Source organism: Piliocolobus tephrosceles, chromosome 5 (genome assembly GCF_002776525.5).
Source record: "Piliocolobus tephrosceles isolate RC106 chromosome 5, ASM277652v3, whole genome shotgun sequence".
Lineage (NCBI taxonomy): Eukaryota > Metazoa > Chordata > Mammalia > Primates > Cercopithecidae > Piliocolobus > Piliocolobus tephrosceles.
The window spans coordinates 41537133-41552373 of NC_045438.1; the positions used below are offsets into that span (position 1 = coordinate 41537133).

The 15241-nt window shown below is 39.2% G+C and overlaps 1 pseudogene across 1 annotated transcript; it reads right to left on the reverse strand.

The window, feature by feature from the left end:
* Window positions 1-418: 418 nt before the first annotated feature.
* On the reverse strand, window positions 419-1756 carry LOC111520750 (annotated as a pseudogene). The gene has a single exon (XR_002724752.2). The product of XR_002724752.2 is annotated as a 26S proteasome regulatory subunit 4 pseudogene (transcript).
* Between the last annotated feature and the right edge of the window lie 13485 nt (window positions 1757-15241).

Below are 15241 nucleotides of genomic sequence, written 5' to 3' on the forward strand. Positions count from 1 at the left end.
AACGCCATTCTGAAAACCTTCAAGAACAGCATTCCAGAACCTTTTAAAAATAAATATTAGCTGCCAGGATAATAATATGCGTGTGACACATTGATAAAATAAAATAATTTAAAATGAATATTAAGGTTTTAAATCTCCTTATATATTGTGAAGAATCATATTTTTGACTATGGCTTTTTTTTTTTTTTTTTTTTTTTTTTGGTGAAAGAGCGCGCTTTATTGGGAAGCAGACTGCTGCACGGTGACCAACAGACAGACCACCCAATGGGCACTTACACATCGTACTCCAAAAGACACAGGATGCTTTGCTAATAAAAATCAATGGGAGCAGGGATTCCTCTGGGCAACTCTCCCAACCTCATCCCTTTCAGGGATTGAGAAATTTCCCAACCATTTTCCTGATGGCAGCTGTGGTTCACTAGAGATACAGCCTCTCAGAGGTGCCTTCCTGTTTCTTATAAAGAATATTTTCTTTAGATTTTTTGAAGTCTTCATTTGTTACTTTCATTCTATGTTCTCTTAAGGCCATCAGACCAGCTTCTGTACAGATTGCCTTGATGTCAGCACCAGAGAGGTCATCTTTAGCCATGATCAAGTCGTCCAGGGTTACATCATCAGCCAGCGTCATCATGCTTGTGTGAATCTGAAAGATACGCTTCTTCGTCTTTTCATCAGGCAGGAGGAACTCAATCTTCCTGTCAATGCGGCCTGGCCTGATAAGTGCTGGATCCAAAGTTTCTATTCGGTTTGCAGCCGTGATAACTTTCACATCTCCCCTAGAATCAAATCCATCCAACTGGTTCAGCAGTTCCAACATTGTTTGCTGAATTTCCCTCTCCCCACCAGAATTGGAGTCATATATTTTTGTCCCAATGGCATCAATTTCATCAATAAACATGATGGATGGTGCATGTTCTTCAGCAACTCAAAACAATTCCCGAACGAGTTTGGGCCCATCACCTAGGTACTTCTGAATAGGTTCAGAGCCAACCACGCTCAAGAAAGTGGCTAAGGTTTGGTTTGCTACCGCTTTGACTAACAAGGTTTTACCTGTGCCAGGTGGACCATAGAAAATGACCCCCTTAGGAGGCTTTATACCCATCTCTTCATAATATTCAGGATGAATGAGAGGAAGCTCCACAGATTCCTTAATTTCCTGAATTTGGTTGTCCAACCCCCCAATATCCGCATAGGTCTCCTGGGGGGCCTTTTCCACCTTCATCACTGTGACCAGGGGATTCGTGTCATCCATCAGCACCCCTATCACGGCATGCACCTTGTGATTGAGCAGGACCGAGCAGCCAGGTTCCAGCAGATCCTTGTCTACAAATGAAAGATTGCTGACGTAGTGTTCTGAGCCCACAGATGTAGACACGATGGCACGATTGTCATCAATGATCTCTTCCAAGGTTCCTACTGACATCGGGGTTCCCCTCAGATCATCCACTTTTGATCTTTCCTCCTCTTGCTTTTCTTCTAATGGTTTCATTTGTTCCTGATTTCTAATGAATTCTTCCTCCATGAGAAGATAGTCTTTAATTCTCTCTAACTTCAGTAATTTTAACCGGCACTGAGTGTGAGGTGTCACCAGTGGCAGTTTGCTGGCAGCGTCTGGTCCCTTCGTTTTCTTCTTCTTTTTCCCCACTCTAGTTGGTACAGGAGGTTCATACTTCTTTTTCTTGTCCTTGTCATCATTCTTGCCACCTCCAGGACCATGACCACCACTCTGACTTTGACCCATCTTGCCTTGGCCACTTGAGCTCGACTATGGCTTTTCTTAAGTCATTCTGCAACCTCACATCACTTCTTTCTGCTCCTTTGTGAGATCAGCTCACTTTATGGTACATACTACTGGGGACATATAGGAGAAGGGAACAAGGGGAGAAAGCATGGTTTTAATATTCGTTGCTTTGTGGTTCTATGTAGCCAAATGGTAACTCTAACCTGTCATTACCCTTACCATCCTTGCCTCTAGAGTACTTGAAAAATGTCAGAGGATAAGTTAAACGTGATTCCTTTGTGCCTATGCAAACCAACCCCTTATTACCCTCTTTTATAAAAAGGCTTATTCCAATTGTATCTATACTCCAAGTTTCATATCAATCAAAAGGAATTCTAGGAGAAAAAATATTCTCAAGTCTTTTATTGAAAAAAAAAATTGCTGAAGAAGAACCTCATTGTCTCATAAACCTGTAATTAGAATAACCTCTCCATTGTCCCCAGCTTCTGAGTTCAGATTCTCCGGTCTCCGTTCTTCATAATTTTTTTTTTTTTTTTTTTTTTTTTTGGTTTATGCAGGGTTTATTCCTCTGAAGAGCTTTTATACCATGTGAAAGGAAATAATTGCATATCCCTGAAAATTCACAGGAAAAAGTTACGTTTTCTCTTCATTCAAGTGATTCTGTCAGACCCAACCACATGCAACAATTTTAAAGTTGCTTCCAAATAGGTTTACAGATATTTCCTGTCTTCATGGAACAATAGCAAGACCATGACTGAAGTTCACATCCAGATTCCACCACTAACCATGTACCCAATTACTTCAGTCACCTCTATTCAGGTCTTATATATCACAGAATAAAATCAGATTTCATCAGAGGAGGTGAAGAGAAGGAGAGGAGATATTTCAATCCCTTCCCCCTGCCCCGTTTTTTTTTTTTTTTCCATCACTTCCTGCCATATGCTTGTCAGCCAATCCCCCAATGTCCCTCTCCCCTAAAACAAAAACATATCTCTGCTTTTTAATTTTGCCTCTGTTTGATTGTTTTCTCTCCCTACACACTCTTCATTCTTTCCTTTTCCTGTTTAAATCCTTCTAGTCTTCAAGGATCATTCCTTCACAGTCCAGTGAAGAACTGAGATAGCCTTGTATGCCTCATGCCTAGGCAGACCAACTTCCAATGAGCAGCCAATCTCCTTCACTTCTTCTCATACTTCCCTGCACTCCTTCTTCCTCTTGCTTTTATGTTTTCTAATACTTCCCTGTACTTCTTGGTTGCTTATTGACAGCGCCATGTGAGTTAGCACCTAACATTGCACCCTTATTTTATTCCAGATTTAATAATATATGTGTGTTAGTCGTCTCTCCTCAAGTAGACTGTAATCAGGGACTGTGAGGAAAATTAGTTTTTAATGTATATCTATGTGTGAAATTAAATGTATTTTAACATATGTTGTGCATAAAACTAACTCTGGTCTTTTTTAAAAGATGCTAAGTGATTAAATTATTCACCTCATAACAAACCTGAAGATTTTCAAGCCTTACATCATCAAAAAGGCACAGGGTGCATAAAAATGTCAGAATTTTAGAGAAGGATAGTCGCATACAAGAGCAAGAAGCTTAGAGCATGGAGGGTGGTCCACGAAGAGAAACCATAACTTTAGAGCAACAGTTCTGATCTAGAAGGAAGATGTTCTAGGTTATTCCAGGAAGAGGCAACATACTACTTTGAAATAAAAGAAATAAGCAAAACAGTGAAATAGTAGATACTTGAATTCAAAGCAATATTTGTACTTTTCATGGGGACTTTAATCATTTAAAATAGAAGATTGAAAAAATTAAAAGATGATTGAATAGCCAGCAGCAAAGAGGGAATTAGGTCAAAGGTACATTACATTTCTTACAAAACTAGGAGTGTGTGTGTGTTGTAGGTGAGGGGCCCGGAGGTGAAAGCCCAGCAGTGGGAAATGAAAAGAATTAAATCTAGGGAGGCAGACAAGTACTAAGAAGTGTTATGGTAGGTGAGAGGTAGCAGACAGGTAGGCTGAGAGGCAACTTGGAGAGGGTTTGGTGGCACATTCTAGGTACCTATTTATGTAAGTAGACCTAAGAGGCAAAACATAGTCTCTTGAGAGACTGGAAGGAGAAAGTGGGAATCTAATTCCACAGAAATTCAGGTACAAGAATGAAAGCAAGGGTCTGCTTACTCGTTTCTGGAACATGAGGTCAGGTTTGGTTCTGTAACTGGAGGATTGATCACCAACCATTGGCTAAAGGCGCTTATCATGCCCAGACCAGGAGAAACGGTAAACCTTCTTAGTCTCCATAATTGTGTGAGTCAATCCTTGATAATGAAATGGCTCAGTGTATAATAAATACTTTTTTCCCCAGGGTCAACAGTAGAGATACAGATACAGTTGATCCTTGAACCACCCAGGGATTAGGGGTATCAATCCCTTGCATATTTGAAAATCTGCATATAACTTCTGACTTCCCAAAAACTTAACTACTAATAGCCTACTGTTGACTGGAAGCCTTTCTAATAACATAAACAGTCAATTAACACATAAATAGAATAGAATTCATGAATGCCTAACTTTTTCTTAATTTTTAAAATAATACTGGGCTAGATAGTTTGTGAGTTTTTTCAATCTTTCACAAATCTCAAAAAAAAAAAAAAAATCCAATATATTTATTTTTAAAAATCTACAGACCCATAAATTTCAAACCCATATTATTCAAGGGTTAACTGTATACAACTAGATTGGTTCTGTTTCTCTGGAAACCCTGCCTAATACATCTTCCTTGCTGTACTTTTCCTTTTAAAAGATAGCACCACTTGCCCTGCAGCTGTGGTCAGGGAAAGGGCAGGATTCAGAAGAAACATTATCTAACAGGCTTGGATTCATTCCTCAATATTCTGGCAAAGTCACAGAGGCCATTCTTGATGCTATTTCTGAAACCAGCTCCTCTCTACAACCAGCTTGAGCACATGGCAGGTGCTCCATAAACAATTAATGGGGGTTAGACCATTCCAACCGAATGTTAAAGAAGTTCTCATTTGCAAACTTTACTTGCAAGAGCCTGTTCACTGAATAAAATATTTTTGCCTTGGTTGCAAGAATTTAAATGTCACCATTTTCTTTCAGGAGGTACACATTTCACTTTAAATCACGATGTATTATTCATATTACTTTAATTCTGTGGTGCCGACCCTGGAGTTGCATATCCCTACACTGCTGCTGACTTGCAAGTGCCTTCTAAGAATAAGGGCCAGTTTGAAGCTTCAAATAACATAACTCTTTGCATCTCTCTATTTCCCACTGATTACATGAGGTCACTTCATGAGCCTGCCAGAAACCTGGCTCCCCACCGGCAGAAGAGATACATCTGCTAACACAGCTCTGAGCTGAGAATATGTTTCATCCCTGAAAATATGTGCTTCAATATTTAATAAAAGCATAAACTTGAAGAACTTCTGGCAGCTGTAGAGAGAGAAGCTGAATAGAAGGCAAAAACAATCTTCATTTGAGGAGATTAAGAGAGTTAAAGAAATGTGTATGGTATTACACAGCTCTATAGTAAACAAACACTCCAGGCAAAAATGAAGAAAAAAAGATACACAGACTGCTTGCCCATGCAAAGAAGAAAACACAGTACAGAATATTCTAGAAGTTCAAGTTTGAAGCAAAATCCAAGTTATGTCAGCACTAACCACTGTCTGTACAGCCTTCCATACAAATCAGCCCTGCCCCTCAGGAAGACAGATGGCTCAGTATACAAAACTTGCATAACCACAACCTGAGCTGACAGGGACCTGCCACAAGCAAAGAAACAAGGCTGCCTCAGAGAAAAGATAAATTGTGCTCTTTTTAAAACCCACTGGAACTGCTGCTCCCCTTGGCAACCCAGGTACAGCAGGGGGCATCGGCATCTTCCAACACACAGGCAACCAGCTGTACAACCTTGGCAGAGCAGCCGGTAACAGCAGCCAGGCGGCTGTGTGTCATTAGCTCAAGCCTCCAAACCCCAGGGTGGCTCTCCGGTCCCCTAGGCTATCACAGGCGTGGCAGGAGCTGCCTTCTGAAGGCTCAGGGGTCTGCATTCCTGCACTGCCTTGGGGTGGGAGCATTAGTCAGCCTTCCTAAGCACAGACAGTACCAGACTTGCCCATCCGTGGCTTATAAATAAATGATCCAGGAATGACACAGAGGGTCACTCCTGCCAGGCTAAAGGTAGCCCTCACATTCTATTTCCAGGAAAGTCCGAATGAAATAACAGAGCATTGAGAGGATTTGTGGATGCTCAATGCCAGGCAAAATTTGTGGAAATCAAGAGCAGTTTAGAGGATTAACCTCAATCGCCACTTACAGCAAGCATCTCATGAATAAGTCATTTACTTTTGTGGGATTCGTTGTGATCCACTTGTCTTCTGCATACTTGAGATCTTGTTCAGTGAGAAAATCTGTGTTATGACTCGGGTTAAAGGGGATATATTTTAAAGTGCAGTATTTTAGGAAATAGGACAGATCTGGAGTGAGGCAAAATAGTGTCCTAAGCTATGTAAACCAAAAATAAAATTCTAAGGCCCCCAACCAACGGAACAGACCCCCTCATGGCCAAGGGGATCCCAAAGAGACCTGAAAAACTAATTGAGGCCAAGACAGGAAGGGCAGTTGGATAGACACTCTTGCCTTGTTACATACCCTCCTCCCTTTGGAGTTTAGGCACAATTGACCAGCATTAACATAAAATAAAGATCATAGACTGACAAAACAGACACTTTGTAGCAATAAGATAGAAAATTCCAACCTGACTCTAGTATAGCATCACATGATAGATAGCAGTCCCTGAGGGAAATCAAAGTATTTTACTCCAAAATGTATTTTTGACATATTTTGTCAAAATGTATTTTTGACATATTTTGAAATGGCTCTCCTTTCCCCTACTAGGTCTTTTCTGGAGAGTGTCGCACCATTTAAGGTCAGATAAGAGAAATTTAAGACATTTACAATTTGTTCTCTCTGAAGGCTACCTGGAGGTTTCATCTACATGATAAGAACCTTGGCTTCCATAACTCTCTTATCTTAGCTCAAGCATTTCTTTATGCTGACTTCCACTCTTCACACACAGCTTAACTCATTCAACCAATTGACAATCAGAAAATCTTTGAATCCACCTATGGAAGCCTCCCTGCAACACCCCCAACACCGCTTTGGGCTGAACCAATATATACCTGACATGTATTGATTTATATCTTTGCCTACAACTTCTATCTTCCTAAAATATATAAAACCAAGCTGCACCCCGACCACGTTAGGCACATGTTCTCAGGGCCTCAGGGCTGTGTCATAGGCCATGGTCCTTAACTTTGTAAAATAAACCTCTAAATTAATTAAGTCCTGGCTTAGATACTTTTTGATTTATAGATCAATAGGAGACTATTGAATATTCATTTTTCCAAAATAATTCCAAGGACCAACCTACACAAATGACAGCAGACAGACCCGTTGACTTCATCTCTGCATTCTGACCCTCCTGCTCCCCAGGTTCAGATTTTAGACTTGCTATGCAAGTCTTATGATTTATGATTTGGTGATGTTCTCAGTTACATTAACTTTTATAGTTTGGATGGGAACCTACTCACCACATATAAGAATATTTCTCCAAGAAACACTTTTCAAGTTCTCCACAAGTGACTTAATAAAATAAACTTTTAGAAAGCAATGTTTGTAAATTGGTAGCAGCTTACATCTAGTGTATTAGACTAGCTTGTTTTCCATAATGAATTAAATTACATAATATCGAACTAAATTTTCCCCCAAATTTCATACTCTACATTAACTATCATTCATTTATTTGCTAGTTTATTGGGTTCTTGCAAGATGTTACGGATTTAGACATGCATAAGACTTGGACCCCGCTGGCCATGCACGGTGGCTCACCCCTGTAATCCCAGCACTTTAGGAGGGCGAGGTGGGCTGATCACAAGGTCAGGAGATCAAGACCATCCTGGCTAACACCGTGAAACCCTGTCCCTACTGAAAATGCAAAAAACTTAGGCGGGCATGGTGGCGTGTTCCTGTAGTCCCAGCTACTCAGAAGGCTGAGGCAGGAGAATGGCATGAAGCTGGGAGGCGGAGCTTGCAGTGAGTCGAGATCTCGCCACTGCACTCCAGCCTGGGCGACAGAGCAAGACTCCGTCTCAAAAAAAAAAAAAAGACTTGGACCCAACTTTTAAGGATTTTGTACTCTGTAAAAGCAATTGCTGTACAACTCAGGAAGGGCTGGGATTAAAGGAAGAACCAGATGCTTCTTTGAGAAGGAGGAGTTGGGGAAGCATAGCAAGAAACCTTGAAGAGGAAGTGGCTCCAGACTCCTATCTTGAAGGATGAGAATATTAGATCCTATGGTCGGAATGTTTGTATTCTTTTGAAATCCCTATATTAAAATTCTACTCCCTCAAGATGATGATATTAAAAGGTGAGGCCTTTATAAAGTGATTAAGACATGAAAATAGAGCCATTATGAATGTGATTAGTGCCTTTGTAAAAAGAGGCTGAGGGAGTTTATTTGCCTCTTTCATGAGGACACAGAGAGAAGTTGCAATCCAAAAGAGGACCTCACCAGAACCCAACCATACTGGCACCCTGGTCTTGGGTTTCCCAGCCTCTAAAGCTGTGAGAAATACACTTCTGTTATTTATAAGCCACCCAGTTAATGGTATTTTGTTACAGCAACCACAGTTGACTGAAGACATTAAACTTCTTCTGAGGAACATCCTTATAGGGTGGGGCTTGAGTCTACTATTAATATTCACCATTTAAAAGAGTTACTAAGGGCTGCTATAATCTGAAAAACCCTGGACAACACTATCTAGTTACTTCACCTACAAGTCTCTTCCCATGCCCCCATGTCCAGTGGACCATTTGATTTACTTTATGAACTTGATTAGGATTTATCTTATTGGAGGTACCTAAGCAGAAAGAGTCCTATCAAATTTCTGGTTACTCTGAAAACAGTGGGTCCATGGCTTAGAGGCATCTAGTAGTAACAAAACCTTGACATGTTTTGTGACAGATTTCCCACTTCCCTGTAATATTTATGTGTCTTCAGGGTTAACTGAGCTGCAAGACCTCACAAAGAACAGTCAACAATGGAATTTAACATTTGTTGAATATTTAAATGCAATCATTAATTTAGGGAATATTTCAAATATCATATAGGCAATAGAATTTTATCAGCAGGTACACTTGTGGTTCATCAATATAATTTCAATTAGTGCTTCTCAATTGGCAGGCAAATGTGCAATGCTGTGCCATTAATGGGTCATAGGAGTACTTTCGTTGGCCCTATGGCAGCCATGTGGGACCCTGAGCATAGTTCCTGGGCCAGTGGCAATGGCATCTTTGTCCTTTTATCCAAGTAACATAAAATATTATCATTTTCTAAGTTTACATGATTTGAAAAATGTTTGAGAAGTCTTAGTTTGTACTAAAAGCTCATTAATGGGCCTGACCAATCTGTCTTTGACCTTTCATTGTGCTGGACATAGGGCAAGATGCAGACCAACCCCCCGTGACCCAAAATAGCTCTCAGAAACACTGAGCTGAGCTTTATGGTCACTCATTCCAACCATATGTGAAGAGTGCTTCAAATTATGTTTGATGATGATGGCGATGAAGTCTAGCCTTCACTCTTGAGATTCAGACTCATCTGGACAGAAGAGAAGTTAAATCAGCTGCTTACTGTTTCGCCTACCTCAACGCTCTCCCAGCTGGCTCCATCTCTAAATGAAGCAATTGAAAAAGAAATCCTATTGTAAGTAGACAACTTTAGTTTGTTTTGTCTCATGAATAATCAATTAAAAGATTTTGAAAAATATATATCATATAAAGGGGTAGTGTTGATATAAACTTGAGGCCAATCTGGTGTCAAAACTCCTACTTAGTAATCCAAAGGGAAACTCAGTTGTCAAAATCCTCCCAGAAATGATAGTAAATGAGGGACAGTGAAGAAAGGCAGTGGTACTGTTCAGTGTAGACATGTGTTAGCAGTAATGATGGCTCTGTGGCAGCTTCTAGGGCCCTTTCATAACTTAAAATAGAAGGCTCACTGAACAGTCCACCCAAAAGGCCATACTGTTGGCATGTCATCACTGTCACCTCTCTCCCTCACACTGGAAGTCTGGACAATTGGCATTCATTTTCTACAGAAGCCAAAGACATGAGGAACAATGGGAGAGAGGGTACATGGAAGCCACCTCATCTTAGCCATTTTATGCCAATCTCTATTCCTATGTGCTCTTCATTTCAGACTGAGGAGTTGCACTGTCAGACAGATCAGAACCAGCAGTTCTCTTCTTCAGCTTGTTTGACCAGACCTGTTATGCCTTTGAAATGAGAGACCACTGACCCAGGATGCAAGAGTCATCACAATGGGCCTACAACCAGGAAGACTGGCTCAGCAACCTAACAACACATTGCCTGGAAACACATGTGGTGTTAATAACTGGATGAACCCATGTTTTCAAAAAGATAAGATTTGTGCATTATGAAGTCCCAGACCACTAGGGAGGACATTTTCTCAAGTCTTTAAAGGTAACAACATACAGGACTTTTTCTGAGGTTGAAGCCTAGCTGGTCCATGTTGTGAGATGACAGTTGACCCTCAAAAGCAATTTCTCAGGAAGTTCTCGTGACTATTTGTTCTAACATTCGTGTACATGTTGAAACAGAATAGAAAGAAAAACTATGTTGGGTGGCCATAAGAATGATACAAGACTCATGAGGCAAATCAAAGTTTTAAAAACAATGCTTTGTTTTACACTAATCCTGTTGATAATGCAATATAGAATGTATATATATGATATATATACTCAATCTATGTATATATTACATATATGATATACGTGCACACACATAAACTTGACATATGTACACGTTGTATGTATATATATATATATATACATATATATATATATATACACATTGTGATGGTTAATTTTATGTGTCACCTTGACTGGCCTGAGGAATGCCCATATAGTGGGTAAAATATTATTTCTAGGAACCCAGAGATAAATCCACATATTTATAGGCAACTTATTTTCGACAAAAGTGCTAAGAACATTCATTGGTAGAAGGACAGTCTCTTCAATAAATGGTACTGGGGAAACTAGAGATCCATATATAGGAGAATGAAACTAACCCCCTATTTCTCACCATAAAAATAATCAACTCAAAATGGATTAAAGGTTTAAATGTAAGATCTGAAACTATGAAACTAACAGAAGAAAACACCAGGGAAGTGATAAAAGACGTTGCTTTGGGCAAAAACTATATGGAGAAGACTTCAACAGAACAGGCAACAAAAGCGAATATAGACAAATGGGATGATATGAAACTAAAAAGCTTTTGCACAAAGGAAACGATCAACACAGTGGAGAGACAACCACCAGAATGGGAGAAAATATTTGAAAACTCTTCATCTGATAAGAGATTAATAACCAGAATATGTATGGAACTCAAACAACTCACCAGCAAATAATAATAATAATGATAATGATAATAATAATAAGTCCATTAAAAAGTAAAGACAGGACTTGGATAGACATTTCTCAAAAGAAGATATATAAATGGCCAGCAGGTATATGAAGAAAATGCTCAACACTATTCATCATCAGGAAATGCAAATCACAACCACAGCAAGATGTCACCTTATCTCATTTAGAAAGACTATTATTAAAAAAGATAAAGGTAAATGTTGGCAAGGATGTGGAGAAAGGGGAATGCTTATACACTGTTAGTGTTAGTGTAAATTGGTACAATCATTATGGAAAATAAGAAGTGGTTCCTCAAGAACTAATAATAAACTGCTACACAATCCAGAAATCCCACTATAGAGTATATATCCAAAGTGAAGGAAATTAGTATGTCAAAGACATATGTACACACCCATGTTTATTGAAGTGTGTTCACAGTAGCTAAGATATGGAATCAGCCTAAGTGTCCATCAACAGATGAATGGAAAAAGAAAATGTGATGTGTGCAAATACTATTCAGCCATAAAAAAAAAAATGCTGTCATGTATGGCATCATGGATGAACCTGGAAGACACTATGTTAAGTGAAATAAGCCAGGCACATAAAGACAAATACTGCATGTTCTCACTCAGGTGGAATCTTAAAAAGGATTTCATAGGGAGTCTAACAGTGGTTACTAGAGACTGGGAAGGATGTTGAAGAAGGAAGAGGATAGCCAGAAGTTGCTTAATGGATACAAAATTACAGCTAGATAGGAAGAATAAGTTCTAGAGTTCTATAGTACTACAGAGTGACTATAATTAAAATAAATTTATTGCATATTTTCAAGTAGCAAGAAGAGCAGATTATGAATGCTCCCAACACAATGAAATGATAAATGTTTGAGGTGATGGACATGCTAATTAATCTGATTTGATCATTATATGTCGTATACATGTATTGAAATAGCACACTGTACCCATAAATATGTACAATTATTATATGTCAATTTAAAATACTAATAAAAGCAAAAAACAAAAATCACTGAATGTGTCTGTGAAGGTGTTTCCAGAAGAGATTAGCATTTGAATCGCCAGAATGAGTAAAGAAGATTGCCCTCACCAGTGCAGTTGGCCATCATTTAATGCTTGAGGGCCTGAGCAGAGCAAAAAGGCAGAGGATGGCAAATTCACTCTTTCTGTCTGAGCTAGGGCAGAAATCTCCTCCTGCCCTTGGACATTGGCTCCCCCAGTTCTCAGGCACTCAAACTTATATTGGGAGTTGCACCATCTGCATCCCTGGTTTTCAGGCCTTTGGACTCAGGCTAAAATTTCACCACTATCTGGTTCTCCAGCCTTGCAAATGGCAGATTATGGGACTTCTTAGCCTCCATAATTGTGTGAACCAATTCCTTATAATCTCTCTCTCTCTCTGTTTCTCTCTCTCTGTTTCTCTCTCTCTGTTTCTCTCTCTCTCTCTCCCACCTATTGGTCTGTTTCTCTGAAGAACCCTAATTAATACATCCATACTTATGTGTATCTTACATACACAGATATATGTGTGGTCATTTCATCTACAAGAGGAATGAAGTCATAAGAATAAGCTCCTTCACTTCTGTACATATATATGTACATATCTATGTACATATATATGCACACACGTGTATACTTATTCATATGTGGTTCATTCATCCCTAAAACATGAGAAGGGGCTTCTTCGGGAAATATAGTAAACTTAAAATAATGCAAAAAAAGAAAAAATAAATTACATCAATACCTCAAAGAAATGCTAAAATAGAAATTTACTCAAACCAGAGAAAAATTGTATTAGTGAATTAGAAATGTGAGTTGTTATTTGACTTCTTGAAGACAAGAATTGATTTTAAATTAATTTGCATAGGCTACTAGATGTTAGATATAAGGCTTGCCCAGACCTTTTTTACATGTGGAGTCCTTGAGAACAAGCAGAGAATTATGTTACATCAACTGGATGCTAAAAGTAGAAAAACTCAACAGCTCTGAACTCTTCTCACCCAGTTTGCACTAACCATAGGGAGGCAGCATCATGTTATAGAGAAGAGAGCCTAAACAGGGGAATGTGAAAGACATGGATTTAAATTATAGCTTCATTATTTACTAGCTGGATATATTATTTCTTTTGAAGCTCAACTAATCTGTATAATTCAAACAATTATCTCACAGTTTTTGTAAACAGAAGATAGCATTTGACATTCCTAACATATATTTTAAATACTCAGCAAATATTTATTCTTATTCTTTCACTCCTCAATTATGGTGATGCATTGATCTTTGTCCAAGTGTCCAAAATAGCATATGGAAAGTCCACGGAACAGTATTAAGCAGTATACTAGATACTTTCACAATTATAGTGACTCTACTTAATACTTCCTACAGTCTTGTATGATGTATCCCATTTTATAGGTGAGTAAGACCAGACTCTGAAGGGCCATATTCAAGAGTTGGATCAGTGTAACCACAAAGCTCTTCTCCCATGCATCTAATTGCCCTCACTCTCTGTTGAGGCAGCATTTGTCCTATCGGCAGGAGTGTCCGCTCTCTTAGGCAGGAGTATCACAACCCATGCTGTAGAGAGTCCTCCCATGCTCTGCCCAGGCTAAGAATTCATGTAGGCATCCATGCAACAGATATTTATTTATTGAGCATTTCCTGTATGCCAGGCACTGTCATAAATACTGGAAAATTGAATCCAGTTTTTAAATATACCAGTAGGTTGGGGCCTAAATCTTTAGTTTTCTCATTTCTACTGCTATTTCTCCAGAGTGTAATGATGACTTTGCTGATAACCATGACCAAACATCTCTGTATCCCATGTGACTCTAATGTCCCTGAGTCTTTGTGGATGCCATGTAATAACAAAATGGCTTATTTCATACATCCTTTTGAGAACTACACCTTAGACTGCAAAAAAGAGATTACTCTTTCTACAGTCAGGTAAGTGCTGAGTGAAAATTGCTTGGATGATGGGCTTAATGTAAAGTGTTGAGTTCAACGTGTGTTTCTCGTTGCTGCAATTGCATCATCTCTTGCATGAAGAACAGAAATGAATGACATAAAACAGGAATAAAATACTACAAAGTGCCTTATTTTTCACTATCAAGCTGAAACACCAATAGTGTGGCAGAGAATTTCAGTAAGCAACTACCAGAGGTGCTCCTCATAACACAAAATGTCAGCAAAAGTACAGCTCTTGGTATCTTCCTTTGGTGTAAGAGCCATTAGTCAGGAGCACTTCTGACACTCTTGAAATTCCAAGCTGCTCTCAGAGTCATGGGGGAGGGAGGTTCTTAGGGTTATAATTTTATAGTGAGCCAAAGCTACCTTGGGAAGCAGTTTCCAGTGTGAAGACTTTTTGACCAAATAGAATATCCCAAACCTTTTCCCACCTTCATACGAATTGCAGCAGTACCCTAAAGTTCCAGGGTTTCTTATGGGTCATTCAAACCACACTACCTCAGAGAAGCACTCTTCTCTCTTGCTGATGGATATGACTTTTCTTGGTGGCTATTCAATCCTGATCAACACTTTGGGCATTGTGAGATAAACTTCTACCCAGTAGCCCAACATGGCCACAAACACAGAAGTGTATATTGGGGAGCAGGAAGACCACGGGCAATGGAGAGAACTCCCACCATTCACTCAAAACATTTAGTGAGCAGGGTTCTTTCATCTCAGGCTAGGAAGTATGCTTCATCAGTTATCTCATAGTCGTTTTACTTTATGGATGCTTAAAGTATTGACCCCTTTGTTCCAAATTCTATTCCTGAAAGCTCTCCAACATAGTACATAATTTCTTCCATTTGTTGGGTGAGTGTACATCACATAAACCCACACATGCAACTGTGGGAAATGAACAGGAAAATGATGTCACAAAGCAAAGGAAATAAGGCTGCTGCAAACCACAAGTCAATACAGAAGCATCAGCTAACCATTACAACCAATCATTAGTTTTTGTGTGCAGGT